The sequence below is a fragment of the Alligator mississippiensis genome, chromosome 8, assembly GCF_030867095.1.
Source record: "Alligator mississippiensis isolate rAllMis1 chromosome 8, rAllMis1, whole genome shotgun sequence".
Lineage (NCBI taxonomy): Eukaryota > Metazoa > Chordata > Crocodylia > Alligatoridae > Alligator > Alligator mississippiensis.
In genome coordinates, this window is record NC_081831.1 from 16,773,920 (window position 1) to 16,790,000 (window position 16,081).

The 16,081-nt window shown below is 69.4% G+C and overlaps 16 non-coding genes across 16 annotated transcripts; all 16 read left to right on the forward strand.

Annotated features, from left to right (window-relative positions):
• Window positions 1–859: 859 nt before the first annotated feature.
• LOC132252295 (U6 spliceosomal RNA) lies at window positions 860–966 on the forward strand. The gene has a single exon (XR_009464190.1). It is a non-coding gene; the product is annotated as a U6 spliceosomal RNA (small nuclear RNA).
• Window positions 967–1,804: 838 nt separating this feature from the next.
• On the forward strand, window positions 1,805–1,911 carry LOC132252407 (U6 spliceosomal RNA). Its single transcript, XR_009464301.1, has one exon. It is a non-coding gene; the product is annotated as a U6 spliceosomal RNA (small nuclear RNA).
• An 864-nt stretch (window positions 1,912–2,775) lies between these two features.
• Window positions 2,776–2,882, forward strand: LOC132252333 (U6 spliceosomal RNA). The gene has a single exon (XR_009464228.1). It is a non-coding gene; the product is annotated as a U6 spliceosomal RNA (small nuclear RNA).
• Window positions 2,883–3,720: 838 nt separating this feature from the next.
• LOC132252408 (U6 spliceosomal RNA) lies at window positions 3,721–3,827 on the forward strand. The gene has a single exon (XR_009464302.1). It is a non-coding gene; the product is annotated as a U6 spliceosomal RNA (small nuclear RNA).
• Window positions 3,828–4,692: 865 nt separating this feature from the next.
• LOC132252296 (U6 spliceosomal RNA) lies at window positions 4,693–4,799 on the forward strand. Its single transcript, XR_009464191.1, has one exon. It is a non-coding gene; the product is annotated as a U6 spliceosomal RNA (small nuclear RNA).
• An 838-nt stretch (window positions 4,800–5,637) lies between these two features.
• Window positions 5,638–5,744, forward strand: LOC132252409 (U6 spliceosomal RNA). Its single transcript, XR_009464303.1, has one exon. It is a non-coding gene; the product is annotated as a U6 spliceosomal RNA (small nuclear RNA).
• Window positions 5,745–6,608: 864 nt separating this feature from the next.
• On the forward strand, window positions 6,609–6,715 carry LOC132252334 (U6 spliceosomal RNA). Its single transcript, XR_009464229.1, has one exon. It is a non-coding gene; the product is annotated as a U6 spliceosomal RNA (small nuclear RNA).
• Window positions 6,716–7,553: 838 nt separating this feature from the next.
• On the forward strand, window positions 7,554–7,660 carry LOC132252410 (U6 spliceosomal RNA). Its single transcript, XR_009464304.1, has one exon. It is a non-coding gene; the product is annotated as a U6 spliceosomal RNA (small nuclear RNA).
• Window positions 7,661–8,524: 864 nt separating this feature from the next.
• Window positions 8,525–8,631, forward strand: LOC132252335 (U6 spliceosomal RNA). The gene has a single exon (XR_009464230.1). It is a non-coding gene; the product is annotated as a U6 spliceosomal RNA (small nuclear RNA).
• An 838-nt stretch (window positions 8,632–9,469) lies between these two features.
• Window positions 9,470–9,576, forward strand: LOC132252237 (U6 spliceosomal RNA). Its single transcript, XR_009464134.1, has one exon. It is a non-coding gene; the product is annotated as a U6 spliceosomal RNA (small nuclear RNA).
• An 864-nt stretch (window positions 9,577–10,440) lies between these two features.
• On the forward strand, window positions 10,441–10,547 carry LOC132252336 (U6 spliceosomal RNA). Its single transcript, XR_009464231.1, has one exon. It is a non-coding gene; the product is annotated as a U6 spliceosomal RNA (small nuclear RNA).
• An 838-nt stretch (window positions 10,548–11,385) lies between these two features.
• LOC132252238 (U6 spliceosomal RNA) lies at window positions 11,386–11,492 on the forward strand. The gene has a single exon (XR_009464135.1). It is a non-coding gene; the product is annotated as a U6 spliceosomal RNA (small nuclear RNA).
• Window positions 11,493–12,356: 864 nt separating this feature from the next.
• On the forward strand, window positions 12,357–12,463 carry LOC132252337 (U6 spliceosomal RNA). Its single transcript, XR_009464232.1, has one exon. It is a non-coding gene; the product is annotated as a U6 spliceosomal RNA (small nuclear RNA).
• An 839-nt stretch (window positions 12,464–13,302) lies between these two features.
• Window positions 13,303–13,409, forward strand: LOC132252239 (U6 spliceosomal RNA). Its single transcript, XR_009464136.1, has one exon. It is a non-coding gene; the product is annotated as a U6 spliceosomal RNA (small nuclear RNA).
• Window positions 13,410–14,273: 864 nt separating this feature from the next.
• On the forward strand, window positions 14,274–14,380 carry LOC132252338 (U6 spliceosomal RNA). The gene has a single exon (XR_009464233.1). It is a non-coding gene; the product is annotated as a U6 spliceosomal RNA (small nuclear RNA).
• Window positions 14,381–15,220: 840 nt separating this feature from the next.
• On the forward strand, window positions 15,221–15,327 carry LOC132252240 (U6 spliceosomal RNA). Its single transcript, XR_009464137.1, has one exon. It is a non-coding gene; the product is annotated as a U6 spliceosomal RNA (small nuclear RNA).
• The last annotated feature ends 754 nt before the right edge of the window (window positions 15,328–16,081 follow it).

Here is a 16,081-nt window from a genome sequence, read left to right on the forward strand (position 1 = left end):
CCCCGGGACCTCCCTGCGGCTGCTGCCGCCCCCACCACCGCCCTTTTCCTTCCTGCGGGCCCCAGGCAGCACCGCCGCATCCGGGGCGCCGGGGGACCTGCCAGACGGGGACGGTCCGCTCGCCGTGCACTCGGCCACCCGCCCGATCCGACAGGGTCTGCCGCCAAGGCCGAGAGGCCCTGCCAAGAGAGGGCTCGCTTTTCCGTGCCGCGCCCCCACGGAGCGACGGAGGGGTGCAAGGGCCTTTGGCGGGGTCCCTGGTGCCCCCCGCCACGGCTCGGAGGCAGCACGCGCCTGCCCTGACGGCCGACAGGGGCCCAAGACCAGGAGCCAAAGGGCCCCCAGGCCAAGCCTCGGCCTTCCTTCGGCCCCCTCCCCCCACCAGTCTGCGCTGGCGGGGGTGGGTTGGGGGGGCTGCTTTGGCTCCAGGTGCCCTACTTGGCCGCCCAGGCCCTTCCTCCTCATGTGCAGGGCCACCGGTATGGCGGGAGGCCCTGCCAAGGTCCCTCAGCGCACCTCCTGTCCCTGTCCCGCTCCCGCCCTGGGCCTTGGGGCCCCGGCACCTGGCCGCAGGGGGCTTCCAGGCCAGGCACGGCTGCTCCCAGCATGCTCCGGTGTATTTGCATGTGCACACCGCCTCCCACCTTGGCCCAGTTCAGGCCGCTTGACGGGAAGGTCCTGCCATCCCACAGCCCGGGTTGCCCTGCGAGGGGTGGTGGGGACCAAGGGCGCAAGGGGCAGTCCTGCGGCAACCAGTCGGCGCCTGCCACCGGTCCTGCCGACCGGGCCTTGGTCGCCCTGACCTCAAAGGCCCGAGGCCTGCCCACCTATTTCTAGCTGCCAACCCTGCCCACCCTTTGTGCTTGCTTCGGCAGTACATATACTAAAATTGGAACGATACAGAGAAGATTAGCATGGCCCCTGCGCAAGGATGACACGCAAATTCGTGAAGCGTTCCATATTTTCGTGGCCCCCGGGACCTCCCTGCGGCTGCTGCCGCCCCCACCACCGCCCTTTTCCTTCCTGCGGGCCCCAGACAGCACCGCCGCATCCGGGGCGCCGGGGGACCTGCCAGACGGGGACGGTCCGCTCGCCGTGCACTCGGCCACCCGCCCGATCCGACAGGGTCTGTCGCCAAGGCCGAGAGGCCCTGCCAGGAGAGGGCTCGCTTTCCCGTGCCGTGCCCCCACGGAGCGACAGAGGGGTGCAAGGGCCTTTGGCGGGGTCCCCGGTGCCCCCTGCCACGACTCGGAGGCACCACGCGCCCGACTGGGGCCCAAAACCGGGAGCCAAAGGGCTCCCAGGCTAAGCCCCGGCCTTCCTTCGGGCCCTTCCCCCCACCAGCCTTCGATGGCGGGGGTGGGTTGTGGGGCTGCTTTGGCTCCAGGTGCCCTACTTGGCCGCCCAGGCCCTTCCTCCTCATGTGCAGGGCCACCGATATGGCAGGAGGCCCTGCCAAGGTCCCTCAGCGCGCCTCCTGTCCCGCTCCCGCCCTGAGGCCCCGGGCCCTGGCCGCAGGGGGCTTTCAGGTCAGGCACGGCTGCTCCCAGCATGCTCCGCTGTATTTGCATGTGCACACCGCCTCCCACCTTGGCCCAGTTCGGGCCGCTTGACGGGAAGGTCTCGCCATCCCACAGCCCGGGTTGCCCTGCGAGGGGTGGCGGGGACCAAGGGCGCAAGGGGCAGTCCTGCGGCAACCAGTCGGCGCCTACCACCGGTCCTGCCGACCGGGCCTTGGTCGCCCTGACCTCAAAGGCCCGAGGTCTGCCCACCTATTTCTAGCTGCCAACCCTGCCCACCCTTTGTGCTTGCTTCGGCAGCACATATACTAAAATTGGAACGATACAGAGAAGATTAGCATGGCCCCTGCGCAAGGATGACACGCAAATTCGTGAAGCGTTCCATATTTTCGTGGCCCCCGGGACCTCCCTGCGGCTGCTGCCGCCCCCACCACCGCCCTTTTCCTTCCTGCGGGCCCCAGGCAGCACCGCCGCTTCCGGGGCGCCGGGGGACCTGCCAGACGGGGACGGTCCGCTCGCCGTGCACTCGGCCACCCGCCCGATCCGACAGGGTCTGCCGCCAAGGCCGAGAGGCCCTGCCAAGAGAGGGCTCGCTTTTCCGTGCCGCGCCCCCACGGAGCGACGGAGGGGTGCAAGGGCCTTTGGCGGGGTCCCTGGTGCCCCCCGCCACGGCTCGGAGGCAGCACGCGCCTGCCCTGATGGCCGACAGGGGCCCAAGACCAGGAGCCAAAGGGCCCCCAGGCCAAGCCTCGGCCTTCCTTCGGCCCCCTCCCCCCACCAGTCTGCGCTGGCGGGGGTGGGTTGGGGGGGCTGCTTTGGCTCCAGGTGCCCTACTTGGCCGCCCAGGCCCTTCCTCCTCATGTGCAGGGCCACCGGTATGGCGGGAGGCCCTGCCAAGGTCCCTCAGCGCACCTCCTGTCCCTGTCCCGCTCCCGCCCTGGGCCTTGGGGCCCCGGCACCTGGCCGCAGGGGGCTTCCAGGCCAGGCACGGCTGCTCCCAGCATGCTCCGGTGTATTTGCATGTGCACACCGCCTCCCACCTTGGCCCAGTTCAGGCCGCTTGACGGGAAGGTCCTGCCATCCCACAGCCCGGGTTGCCCTGCGAGGGGTGGTGGGGACCAAGGGCGCAAGGGGCAGTCCTGCGGCAACCAGTCGGCGCCTGCCACCGGTCCTGCCGACCGGGCCTTGGTCGCCCTGACCTCAAAGGCCCGAGGCCTGCCCACCTATTTCTAGCTGCCAACCCTGCCCACCCTTTGTGCTTGCTTCGGCAGTACATACACTAAAATTGGAACGATACAGAGAAGATTAGCATGGCCCCTGCGCAAGGATGACACGCAAATTCGTGAAGCGTTCCATATTTTCGTGGCCCCCGGGACCTCCCTGCGGCTGCTGCCGCCCCCACCACCGCCCTTTTCCTTCCTGCGGGCCCCAGACAGCACCGCCGCATCCGGGGCGCCGGGGGACCTGCCAGACGGGGACGGTCCGCTCGCCGTGCACTCGGCCACCCGCCCGATCCGACAGGGTCTGTCGCCAAGGCCGAGAGGCCCTGCCAGGAGAGGGCTCGCTTTCCCGTGCCGTGCCCCCACGGAGCGACAGAGGGGTGCAAGGGCCTTTGGCGGGGTCCCCGGTGCCCCCTGCCACGACTCGGAGGCACCACGCGCCCGACTGGGGCCCAAAACCGGGAGCCAAAGGGCTCCCAGGCTAAGCCCCGGCCTTCCTTCGGGCCCTTCCCCCCACCAGCCTTCGATGGCGGGGGTGGGTTGTGGGGCTGCTTTGGCTCCAGGTGCCCTACTTGGCCGCCCAGGCCCTTCCTCCTCATGTGCAGGGCCACCGATATGGCAGGAGGCCCTGCCAAGGTCCCTCAGCGCGCCTCCTGTCCCGCTCCCGCCCTGAGGCCCCGGGCCCTGGCCGCAGGGGGCTTTCAGGTCAGGCACGGCTGCTCCCAGCATGCTCCGCTGTATTTGCATGTGCACACCGCCTCCCACCTTGGCCCAGTTCGGGCCGCTTGACGGGAAGGTCTCGCCATCCCACAGCCCGGGTTGCCCTGCGAGGGGTGGCGGGGACCAAGGGCGCAAGGGGCAGTCCTGCGGCAACCAGTCGGCGCCTACCACCGGTCCTGCCGACCGGGCCTTGGTCGCCCTGACCTCAAAGGCCCGAGGTCTGCCCACCTATTTCTAGCTGCCAACCCTGCCCACCCTTTGTGCTTGCTTCGGCAGCACATATACTAAAATTGGAACGATACAGAGAAGATTAGCATGGCCCCTGCGCAAGGATGACACGCAAATTCGTGAAGCGTTCCATATTTTCGTGGCCCCCGGGACCTCCCTGCGGCTGCTGCCGCCCCCACCACCGCCCTTTTCCTTCCTGCGGGCCCCAGGCAGCACCGCCGCAATCCGGGGCGCCGGGGGACCTGCCAGACGGGGACGGTCCGCTCGCCGTGCACTCGGCCACCCGCCCGATCCGACAGGGTCTGCCGCCAAGGCCGAGAGGCCCTGCCAAGAGAGGGCTCGCTTTTCCGTGCCGCGCCCCCACGGAGCGACGGAGGGGTGCAAGGGCCTTTGGCGGGGTCCCTGGTGCCCCCCGCCACGGCTCGGAGGCAGCACGCGCCTGCCCTGACGGCCGACAGGGGCCCAAGACCAGGAGCCAAAGGGCCCCCAGGCCAAGCCTCGGCCTTCCTTCGGCCCCCTCCCCCCACCAGTCTGCGCTGGCGGGGGTGGGTTGGGGGGGCTGCTTTGGCTCCAGGTGCCCTACTTGGCCGCCCAGGCCCTTCCTCCTCATGTGCAGGGCCACCGGTATGGCGGGAGGCCCTGCCAAGGTCCCTCAGCGCACCTCCTGTCCCTGTCCCGCTCCCGCCCTGGGCCTTGGGGCCCCGGCACCTGGCCGCAGGGGGCTTCCAGGCCAGGCACGGCTGCTCCCAGCATGCTCCGGTGTATTTGCATGTGCACACCGCCTCCCACCTTGGCCCAGTTCAGGCCGCTTGACGGGAAGGTCCTGCCATCCCACAGCCCGGGTTGCCCTGCGAGGGGTGGTGGGGACCAAGGGCGCAAGGGGCAGTCCTGCGGCAACCAGTCGGCGCCTGCCACCGGTCCTGCCGACCGGGCCTTGGTCGCCCTGACCTCAAAGGCCCGAGGCCTGCCCACCTATTTCTAGCTGCCAACCCTGCCCACCCTTTGTGCTTGCTTCGGCAGTACATATACTAAAATTGGAACGATACAGAGAAGATTAGCATGGCCCCTGCGCAAGGATGACACGCAAATTCGTGAAGCGTTCCATATTTTCGTGGCCCCCGGGACCTCCCTGCGGCTGCTGCCGCCCCCACCACCGCCCTTTTCCTTCCTGCGGGCCCCAGACAGCACCGCCGCATCCGGGGCGCCGGGGGACCTGCCAGACGGGGACGGTCCGCTCGCCGTGCACTCGGCCACCCGCCCGATCCGACAGGGTCTGTCGCCAAGGCCGAGAGGCCCTGCCAGGAGAGCGCTCGCTTTCCCGTGCCGTGCCCCCACGGAGCGACAGAGGGGTGCAAGGGCCTTTGGCGGGGTCCCCGGTGCCCCCTGCCACGACTCGGAGGCACCACGCGCCCGACTGGGGCCCAAAACCGGGAGCCAAAGGGCTCCCAGGCTAAGCCCCGGCCTTCCTTCGGGCCCTTCCCCCCACCAGCCTTCGATGGCGGGGGTGGGTTGTGGGGCTGCTTTGGCTCCAGGTGCCCTACTTGGCCGCCCAGGCCCTTCCTCCTCATGTGCAGGGCCACCGATATGGCAGGAGGCCCTGCCAAGGTCCCTCAGCGCGCCTCCTGTCCCGCTCCCGCCCTGAGGCCCCGGGCCCTGGCCGCAGGGGGCTTTCAGGTCAGGCACGGCTGCTCCCAGCATGCTCCGCTGTATTTGCATGTGCACACCGCCTCCCACCTTGGCCCAGTTCGGGCCGCTTGACGGGAAGGTCTCGCCATCCCACAGCCCGGGTTGCCCTGCGAGGGGTGGCGGGGACCAAGGGCGCAAGGGGCAGTCCTGCGGCAACCAGTCGGCGCCTACCACCGGTCCTGCCGACCGGGCCTTGGTCGCCCTGACCTCAAAGGCCCGAGGTCTGCCCACCTATTTCTAGCTGCCAACCTTGCCCACCCTTTGTGCTTGCTTCGGCAGCACATATACTAAAATTGGAACGATACAGAGAAGATTAGCATGGCCCCTGCGCAAGGATGACACGCAAATTCGTGAAGCGTTCCATATTTTCGTGGCCCCCGGGACCTCCCTGCGGCTGCTGCCGCCCCCACCACCGCCCTTTTCCTTCCTGCGGGCCCCAGGCAGCACCGCCGCATCCGGGGCGCCGGGGGACCTGCCAGACGGGGACGGTCCGCTCGCCGTGCACTCGGCCACCCGCCCGATCCGACAGGGTCTGCCGCCAAGGCCGAGAGGCCCTGCCAAGAGAGGGCTCGCTTTTCCGTGCCGCGCCCCCACGGAGCGACGGAGGGGTGCAAGGGCCTTTGGCGGGGTCCCTGGTGCCCCCCGCCACGGCTCGGAGGCAGCACGCGCCTGCCCTGACGGCCGACAGGGGCCCAAGACCAGGAGCCAAAGGGCCCCCAGGCCAAGCCTCGGCCTTCCTTCGGCCCCCTCCCCCCACCAGTCTGCGCTGGCGGGGGTGGGTTGGGGGGGCTGCTTTGGCTCCAGGTGCCCTACTTGGCCGCCCAGGCCCTTCCTCCTCATGTGCAGGGCCACCGGTATGGCGGGAGGCCCTGCCAAGGTCCCTCAGCGCACCTCCTGTCCCTGTCCCGCTCCCGCCCTGGGCCTTGGGGCCCCGGCACCTGGCCGCAGGGGGCTTCCAGGCCAGGCACGGCTGCTCCCAGCATGCTCCGGTGTATTTGCATGTGCACACCGCCTCCCACCTTGGCCCAGTTCAGGCCGCTTGACGGGAAGGTCCTGCCATCCCACAGCCCGGGTTGCCCTGCGAGGGGTGGTGGGGACCAAGGGCGCAAGGGGCAGTCCTGCGGCAACCAGTCGGCGCCTGCCACCGGTCCTGCCGACCGGGCCTTGGTCGCCCTGACCTCAAAGGCCCGAGGCCTGCCCACCTATTTCTAGCTGCCAACCCTGCCCACCCTTTGTGCTTGCTTCGGCAGTACATACACTAAAATTGGAACGATACAGAGAAGATTAGCATGGCCCCTGCGCAAGGATGACACGCAAATTCGTGAAGCGTTCCATATTTTCGTGGCCCCCGGGACCTCCCTGCGGCTGCTGCCGCCCCCACCACCGCCCTTTTCCTTCCTGTGGGCCCCAGACAGCACCGCCGCATCCGGGGCGCCGGGGGACCTGCCAGACGGGGACGGTCCGCTCGCCGTGCACTCGGCCACCCGCCCGATCCGACAGGGTCTGTCGCCAAGGCCGAGAGGCCCTGCCAGGAGAGGGCTCGCTTTCCCGTGCCGTGCCCCCACGGAGCGACAGAGGGGTGCAAGGGCCTTTGGCGGGGTCCCCGGTGCCCCCTGCCACGACTCGGAGGCACCACGCGCCCGACTGGGGCCCAAAACCGGGAGCCAAAGGGCTCCCAGGCTAAGCCCCGGCCTTCCTTCGGGCCCTTCCCCCCACCAGCCTTCGATGGCGGGGGTGGGTTGTGGGGCTGCTTTGGCTCCAGGTGCCCTACTTGGCCGCCCAGGCCCTTCCTCCTCATGTGCAGGGCCACCGATATGGCAGGAGGCCCTGCCAAGGTCCCTCAGCGCGCCTCCTGTCCCGCTCCCGCCCTGAGGCCCCGGGCCCTGGCCGCAGGGGGCTTTCAGGTCAGGCACGGCTGCTCCCAGCATGCTCCGCTGTATTTGCATGTGCACACCGCCTCCCACCTTGGCCCAGTTCGGGCCGCTTGACGGGAAGGTCTCGCCATCCCACAGCCCGGGTTGCCCTGCGAGGGGTGGCGGGGACCAAGGGCGCAAGGGGCAGTCCTGCGGCAACCAGTCGGCGCCTACCACCGGTCCTGCCGACCGGGCCTTGGTCGCCCTGACCTCAAAGGCCCGAGGTCTGCCCACCTATTTCTAGCTGCCAACCCTGCCCACCCTTTGTGCTTGCTTCGGCAGCACATATACTAAAATTGGAACGATACAGAGAAGATTAGCATGGCCCCTGCGCAAGGATGACACGCAAATTCGTGAAGCGTTCCATATTTTCGTGGCCCCCGGGACCTCCCTGCGGCTGCTGCCGCCCCCACCACCGCCCTTTTCCTTCCTGCGGGCCCCAGGCAGCACCGCCGCATCCGGGGCGCCGGGGGACCTGCCAGACGGGGACGGTCCGCTCGCCGTGCACTCGGCCACCCGCCCGATCCGACAGGGTCTGCCGCCAAGGCCGAGAGGCCCTGCCAAGAGAGGGCTCGCTTTTCCGTGCCGCGCCCCCACGGAGCGACGGAGGGGTGCAAGGGCCTTTGGCGGGGTCCCTGGTGCCCCCCGCCACGGCTCGGAGGCAGCACGCGCCTGCCCTGACGGCCGACAGGGGCCCAAGACCAGGAGCCAAAGGGCCCCCAGGCCAAGCCTCGGCCTTCCTTCGGCCCCCTCCCCCCACCAGTCTGCGCTGGCGGGGGTGGGTTGGGGGGGCTGCTTTGGCTCCAGGTGCCCTACTTGGCCGCCCAGGCCCTTCCTCCTCATGTGCAGGGCCACCGGTATGGCGGGAGGCCCTGCCAAGGTCCCTCAGCGCACCTCCTGTCCCTGTCCCGCTCCCGCCCTGGGCCTTGGGGCCCCGGCACCTGGCCGCAGGGGGCTTCCAGGCCAGGCACGGCTGCTCCCAGCATGCTCCGGTGTATTTGCATGTGCACACCGCCTCCCACCTTGGCCCAGTTCAGGCCGCTTGACGGGAAGGTCCTGCCATCCCACAGCCCGGGTTGCCCTGCGAGGGGTGGTGGGGACCAAGGGCGCAAGGGGCAGTCCTGCGGCAACCAGTCGGCGCCTGCCACCGGTCCTGCCGACCGGGCCTTGGTCGCCCTGACCTCAAAGGCCCGAGGCCTGCCCACCTATTTCTAGCTGCCAACCCTGCCCACCCTTTGTGCTTGCTTCGGCAGTACATACACTAAAATTGGAACGATACAGAGAAGATTAGCATGGCCCCTGCGCAAGGATGACACGCAAATTCGTGAAGCGTTCCATATTTTCGTGGCCCCCGGGACCTCCCTGCGGCTGCTGCCGCCCCCACCACCGCCCTTTTCCTTCCTGCGGGCCCCAGACAGCACCGCCGCATCCGGGGCGCCGGGGGACCTGCCAGACGGGGACGGTCCGCTCGCCGTGCACTCGGCCACCCGCCCGATCCGACAGGGTCTGTCGCCAAGGCCGAGAGGCCCTGCCAGGAGAGCGCTCGCTTTCCCGTGCCGTGCCCCCACGGAGCGACAGAGGGGTGCAAGGGCCTTTGGCGGGGTCCCCGGTGCCCCCTGCCACGACTCGGAGGCACCACGCGCCCGACTGGGGCCCAAAACCGGGAGCCAAAGGGCTCCCAGGCTAAGCCCCGGCCTTCCTTCGGGCCCTTCCCCCCACCAGCCTTCGATGGCGGGGGTGGGTTGTGGGGCTGCTTTGGCTCCAGGTGCCCTACTTGGCCGCCCAGGCCCTTCCTCCTCATGTGCAGGGCCACCGATATGGCAGGAGGCCCTGCCAAGGTCCCTCAGCGCGCCTCCTGTCCCGCTCCCGCCCTGAGGCCCCGGGCCCTGGCCGCAGGGGGCTTTCAGGTCAGGCACGGCTGCTCCCAGCATGCTCCGCTGTATTTGCATGTGCACACCGCCTCCCACCTTGGCCCAGTTCGGGCCGCTTGACGGGAAGGTCTCGCCATCCCACAGCCCGGGTTGCCCTGCGAGGGGTGGCGGGGACCAAGGGCGCAAGGGGCAGTCCTGCGGCAACCAGTCGGCGCCTACCACCGGTCCTGCCGACCGGGCCTTGGTCGCCCTGACCTCAAAGGCCCGAGGTCTGCCAACCTATTTCTAGCTGCCAACCCTGCCCACCCTTTGTGCTTGCTTCGGCAGCACATATACTAAAATTGGAACGATACAGAGAAGATTAGCATGGCCCCTGCGCAAGGATGACACGCAAATTCGTGAAGCGTTCCATATTTTCGTGGCCCCCGGGACCTCCCTGCGGCTGCTGCCGCCCCCACCACCGCCCTTTTCCTTCCTGCGGGCCCCAGGCAGCACCGCCGCATCCGGGGCGCCGGGGGACCTGCCAGACGGGGACGGTCCGCTCGCCGTGCACTCGGCCACCCGCCCGATCCGACAGGGTCTGCCGCCAAGGCCGAGAGGCCCTGCCAAGAGAGGGCTCGCTTTTCCGTGCCGCGCCCCCACGGAGCGACGGAGGGGTGCAAGGGCCTTTGGCGGGGTCCCTGGTGCCCCCCGCCACGGCTCGGAGGCAGCACGCGCCTGCCCTGACGGCCGACAGGGGCCCAAGACCAGGAGCCAAAGGGCCCCCAGGCCAAGCCTCGGCCTTCCTTCGGCCCCCTCCCCCCACCAGTCTGCGCTGGCGGGGGTGGGTTGGGGGGGCTGCTTTGGCTCCAGGTGCCCTACTTGGCCGCCCAGGCCCTTCCTCCTCATGTGCAGGGCCACCGGTATGGCGGGAGGCCCTGCCAAGGTCCCTCAGCGCACCTCCTGTCCCTGTCCCGCTCCCGCCCTGGGCCTTGGGGCCCCGGCACCTGGCCGCAGGGGGCTTCCAGGCCAGGCACGGCTGCTCCCAGCATGCTCCGGTGTATTTGCATGTGCACACCGCCTCCCACCTTGGCCCAGTTCAGGCCGCTTGACGGGAAGGTCCTGCCATCCCACAGCCCGGGTTGCCCTGCGAGGGGTGGTGGGGACCAAGGGCGCAAGGGGCAGTCCTGCGGCAACCAGTCGGCGCCTGCCACCGGTCCTGCCGACCGGGCCTTGGTCGCCCTGACCTCAAAGGCCCGAGGCCTGCCCACCTATTTCTAGCTGCCAACCCTGCCCACCCTTTGTGCTTGCTTCGGCAGTACATACACTAAAATTGGAACGATACAGAGAAGATTAGCATGGCCCCTGCGCAAGGATGACACGCAAATTCGTGAAGCGTTCCATATTTTCGTGGCCCCCGGGACCTCCCTGCGGCTGCTGCCGCCCCCACCACCGCCCTTTTCCTTCCTGCGGGCCCCAGACAGCACCGCCGCATCCGGGGCGCCGGGGGACCTGCCAGACGGGGACGGTCCGCTCGCCGTGCACTCGGCCACCCGCCCGATCCGACAGGGTCTGTCGCCAAGGCCGAGAGGCCCTGCCAGGAGAGCGCTCGCTTTCCCGTGCCGTGCCCCCACGGAGCGACAGAGGGGTGCAAGGGCCTTTGGCGGGGTCCCCGGTGCCCCCTGCCACGACTCGGAGGCACCACGCGCCCGACTGGGGCCCAAAACCGGGAGCCAAAGGGCTCCCAGGCTAAGCCCCGGCCTTCCTTCGGGCCCTTCCCCCCACCAGCCTTCGATGGCGGGGGTGGGTTGTGGGGCTGCTTTGGCTCCAGGTGCCCTACTTGGCCGCCCAGGCCCTTCCTCCTCATGTGCAGGGCCACCGATATGGCAGGAGGCCCTGCCAAGGTCCCTCAGCGCGCCTCCTGTCCCGCTCCCGCCCTGAGGCCCCGGGCCCTGGCCGCAGGGGGCTTTCAGGTCAGGCACGGCTGCTCCCAGCATGCTCCGCTGTATTTGCATGTGCACACCGCCTCCCACCTTGGCCCAGTTCGGGCCGCTTGACGGGAAGGTCTCGCCATCCCACAGCCCGGGTTGCCCTGCGAGGGGTGGCGGGGACCAAGGGCGCAAGGGGCAGTCCTGCGGCAACCAGTCGGCGCCTACCACCGGTCCTGCCGACCGGGCCTTGGTCGCCCTGACCTCAAAGGCCCGAGGTCTGCCCACCTATTTCTAGCTGCCAACCCTGCCCACCCTTTGTGCTTGCTTCGGCAGCACATATACTAAAATTGGAACGATACAGAGAAGATTAGCATGGCCCCTGCGCAAGGATGACACGCAAATTCGTGAAGCGTTCCATATTTTCGTGGCCCCCGGGACCTCCCTGCGGCTGCTGCCGCCCCCACCACCGCCCTTTTCCTTCCTGCGGGCCCCAGGCAGCACCGCCGCATCCGGGGCGCCGGGGGACCTGCCAGACGGGGACGGTCCGCTCGCCGTGCACTCGGCCACCCGCCCGATCCGACAGGGTCTGCCGCCAAGGCCGAGAGGCCCTGCCAAGAGAGGGCTCGCTTTTCCGTGCCGCGCCCCCACGGAGCGACGGAGGGGTGCAAGGGCCTTTGGCGGGGTCCCTGGTGCCCCCCGCCACGGCTCGGAGGCAGCACGCGCCTGCCCTGACGGCCGACAGGGGCCCAAGACCAGGAGCCAAAGGGCCCCCAGGCCAAGCCTCGGCCTTCCTTCGGCCCCCTCCCCCCACCAGTCTGCGCTGGCGGGGGTGGGTTGGGGGGGCTGCTTTGGCTCCAGGTGCCCTACTTGGCCGCCCAGGCCCTTCCTCCTCATGTGCAGGGCCACCGGTATGGCGGGAGGCCCTGCCAAGGTCCCTCAGCGCACCTCCTGTCCCTGTCCCGCTCCCGCCCTGGGCCTTGGGGCCCCGGCACCTGGCCGCAGGGGGCTTCCAGGCCAGGCACGGCTGCTCCCAGCATGCTCCGGTGTATTTGCATGTGCACACCGCCTCCCACCTTGGCCCAGTTCAGGCCGCTTGACGGGAAGGTCCTGCCATCCCACAGCCCGGGTTGCCCTGCGAGGGGTGGTGGGGACCAAGGGCGCAAGGGGCAGTCCTGCGGCAACCAGTCGGCGCCTGCCACCGGTCCTGCCGACCGGGCCTTGGTCGCCCTGACCTCAAAGGCCCGAGGCCTGCCCACCTATTTCTAGCTGCCAACCCTGCCCACCCTTTGTGCTTGCTTCGGCAGTACATACACTAAAATTGGAACGATACAGAGAAGATTAGCATGGCCCCTGCGCAAGGATGACACGCAAATTCGTGAAGCGTTCCATATTTTCGTGGCCCCCGGGACCTCCCTGCGGCTGCTGCCGCCCCCACCACCGCCCTTTTCCTTCCTGCGGGCCCCAGACAGCACCGCCGCATCCGGGGCGCCGGGGGACCTGCCAGACGGGGACGGTCCGCTCGCCGTGCACTCGGCCACCCGCCCGATCCGACAGGGTCTGTCGCCAAGGCCGAGAGGCCCTGCCAGGAGAGGGCTCGCTTTCCCGTGCCGTGCCCCCACGGAGCGACAGAGGGGTGCAAGGGCCTTTGGCGGGGTCCCCGGTGCCCCCTGCCACGACTCGGAGGCACCACGCGCCCGACTGGGGCCCAAAACCGGGAGCCAAAGGGCTCCCAGGCTAAGCCCCGGCCTTCCTTCGGGCCCTTCCCCCCACCAGCCTTCGATGGCGGGGGTGGGTTGTGGGGCTGCTTTGGCTCCAGGTGCCCTACTTGGCCGCCCAGGCCCTTCCTCCTCATGTGCAGGGCCACCGATATGGCAGGAGGCCCTGCCAAGGTCCCTCAGCGCGCCTCCTGTCCCGCTCCCGCCCTGAGGCCCCGGGCCCTGGCCGCAGGGGGCTTTCAGGTCAGGCACGGCTGCTCCCAGCATGCTCCGCTGTATTTGCATGTGCACACCGCCTCCCACCTTGGCCCAGTTCGGGCCGCTTGACGGGAAGGTCTCGCCATCCCACAGCCCGGGTTGCCCTGCGAGGGGTGGCGGGGGACCAAGGGCGCAAGGGGCAGTCCTGCGGCAACCAGTCGGCGCCTACCACCGGTCCTGCCGACCGGGCCTTGGTCGCCCTGACCTCAAAGGCCCGAGGTCTGCCCACCTATTTCTAGCTGCCAACCCTGCCCACCCTTTGTGCTTGCTTCGGCAGCACATATACTAAAATTGGAACGATACAGAGAAGATTAGCATGGCCCCTGCGCAAGGATGACACGCAAATTCGTGAAGCGTTCCATATTTTCGTGGCCCCCGGGACCTCCCTGCGGCTGCTGCCGCCCCCACCACCGCCCTTTTCCTTCCTGCGGGCCCCAGGCAGCACCGCCGCATCCGGGGCGCCGGGGGACCTGCCAGACGGGGACGGTCCGCTCGCCGTGCACTCGGCCACCCGCCCGATCCGACAGGGTCTGCCGCCAAGGCCGAGAGGCCCTGCCAAGAGAGGGCTCGCTTTTCCGTGCCGCGCCCCCACGGAGCGACGGAGGGGTGCAAGGGCCTTTGGCGGGGTCCCTGGTGCCCCCCGCCACGGCTCGGAGGCAGCACGCGCCTGCCCTGACGGCCGACAGGGGCCCAAGACCAGGAGCCAAAGGGCCCCCAGGCCAAGCCTCGGCCTTCCTTCGGCCCCCTCCCCCCACCAGTCTGCGCTGGCGGGGGTGGGTTGGGGGGGCTGCTTTGGCTCCAGGTGCCCTACTTGGCCGCCCAGGCCCTTCCTCCTCATGTGCAGGGCCACCGGTATGGCGGGAGGCCCTGCCAAGGTCCCTCAGCGCACCTCCTGTCCCTGTCCCGCTCCCGCCCTGGGCCTTGGGGCCCCGGCACCTGGCCGCAGGGGGCTTCCAGGCCAGGCACGGCTGCTCCCAGCATGCTCCGGTGTATTTGCATGTGCACACCGCCTCCCACCTTGGCCCAGTTCAGGCCGCTTGACGGGAAGGTCCTGCCATCCCACAGCCCGGGTTGCCCTGCGAGGGGTGGTGGGGACCAAGGGCGCAAGGGGCAGTCCTGCGGCAACCAGTCGGCGCCTGCCACCGGTCCTGCCGACCGGGCCTTGGTCGCCCTGACCTCAAAGGCCCGAGGCCTGCCCACCTATTTCTAGCTGCCAACCCTGCCCACCCTTTGTGCTTGCTTCGGCAGTACATACACTAAAATTGGAACGATACAGAGAAGATTAGCATGGCCCCTGCGCAAGGATGACACGCAAATTCGTGAAGCGTTCCATATTTTCGTGGCCCCCGGGACCTCCCTGCGGCTGCTGCCGCCCCCACCACCGCCCTTTTCCTTCCTGCGGGCCCCAGACAGCACCGCCGCATCCGGGGCGCCGGGGGACCTGCCAGACGGGGACGGTCCGCTCGCCGTGCACTCGGCCACCCGCCCGATCCGACAGGGTCTGTCGCCAAGGCCGAGAGGCCCTGCCAGGAGAGCGCTCGCTTTCCCGTGCCGTGCCCCCACGGAGCGACAGAGGGGTGCAAGGGCCTTTGGCGGGGTCCCCGGTGCCCCCTGCCACGACTCGGAGGCACCACGCGCCCGACTGGGGCCCAAAAACCGGGAGCCAAAGGGCTCCCAGGCTAAGCCCCGGCCTTCCTTCGGGCCCTTCCCCCCACCAGCCTTCGATGGCGGGGGTGGGTTGTGGGGCTGCTTTGGCTCCAGGTGCCCTACTTGGCCGCCCAGGCCCTTCCTCCTCATGTGCAGGGCCACCGATATGGCAGGAGGCCCTGCCAAGGTCCCTCAGCGCGCCTCCTGTCCCGCTCCCCGCCCTGAGGCCCCGGGCCCTGGCCGCAGGGGGCTTTCAGGTCAGGCACGGCTGCTCCCAGCATGCTCCGCTGTATTTGCATGTGCACACCGCCTCCCACCTTGGCCCAGTTCGGGCCGCTTGACGGGAAGGTCTCGCCATCCCACAGCCCGGGTTGCCCTGCGAGGGGTGGCGGGGACCAAGGGCGCAAGGGGCAGTCCTGCGGCAACCAGTCGGCGCCTACCACCGGTCCTGCCGACCGGGCCTTGGTCGCCCTGACCTCAAAGGCCCGAGGTCTGCCCACCTATTTCTAGCTGCCAACCCTGCCCACCCTTTGTGCTTGCTTCGGCAGCACATATACTAAAATTGGAACGATACAGAGAAGATTAGCATGGCCCCTGCGCAAGGATGACACGCAAATTCGTGAAGCGTTCCATATTTTCGTGGCCCCCGGGACCTCCCTGCGGCTGCTGCCGCCCCCACCACCGCCCTTTTCCTTCCTGCGGCCCCAGGCAGCACCGCCGCATCCGGGGCGCCGGGGGACCTGCCAGACGGGGACGGTCCGCTCGCCGTGCACTCGGCACCCGCCCGATCCGACAGGGTCTGCCGCCAAGGCCGAGAGGCCCTGCCAAGAGAGGGCTCGCTTTTCCGTGCCGCGCCCCACGGAGCGACGGAGGGGTGCAAGGGCCTTTGGCGGGGTCCCTGGTGCCCCCCGCCACGGCTCGGAGGCAGCACGCGCCTGCCCTGACGGCCGACAGGGGCCCAAGACCAGGAGCCAAAGGGCCCCCAGGCCAAGCCTCGGCCTTCCTTCGGCCCCCTCCCCCCCACCAGTCTGCGCTGGCGGGGGTGGGTTGGGGGGGCTGCTTTGGCTCCAGGTGCCCTACTTGGCCGCCCAGGCCCTTCCTCCTCATGTGCAGGGCCACCGGTATGGCGGGAGGCCCTGCCAAGGTCCCTCAGCGCACCTCCTGTCCCTGTCCCGCTCCCCGCCCTGGGCCTTGGGGCCCCGGCACCTGGCCGCAGGGGGCTTCCAGGCCAGGCACGGCTGCTCCCAGCATGCTCCGGTGTATTTGCATGTGCACACCGCCTCCCACCTTGGCCCAGTTCAGGCCGCTTGACGGGAAGGTCCTGCCATCCCACAGCCCGGGTTGCCCTGCGAGGGGTGGTGGGGACCAAGGGCGCAAGGGGCAGTCCTGCGGC